A 279-nucleotide genomic window follows, 5' to 3' on the forward strand; every position below is an offset into this window, starting at 1 on the left:
TGAGATTTTCTATGCCAGGATGCCTCCCAGTGTGTCAGTTGACTGCCTGTTCCCTGCAAGTCAAGATGTAGCCAGTACACCACCATGTTCCCTGCCATGATGATATGAACTGCAAGCTGCCACCCCAATTAAATATTTTCCTTGTAAGAGTGGCTGTGGTCATGGTGTCTCCTCACAGCAATAAAAACCCTAAGACAGAAGTGATCAAGTCCTGCTATGTACCTTCATTTTGTTTAAACCCTAAGACAGAAGTGATCAAGTCCTGCTATGTATCTTCAT

Source organism: Microtus ochrogaster, linkage group LG4 (genome assembly GCF_000317375.1).
Source record: "Microtus ochrogaster isolate Prairie Vole_2 linkage group LG4, MicOch1.0, whole genome shotgun sequence".
Classification (NCBI taxonomy): Eukaryota; Metazoa; Chordata; class Mammalia; order Rodentia; family Cricetidae; genus Microtus; species Microtus ochrogaster.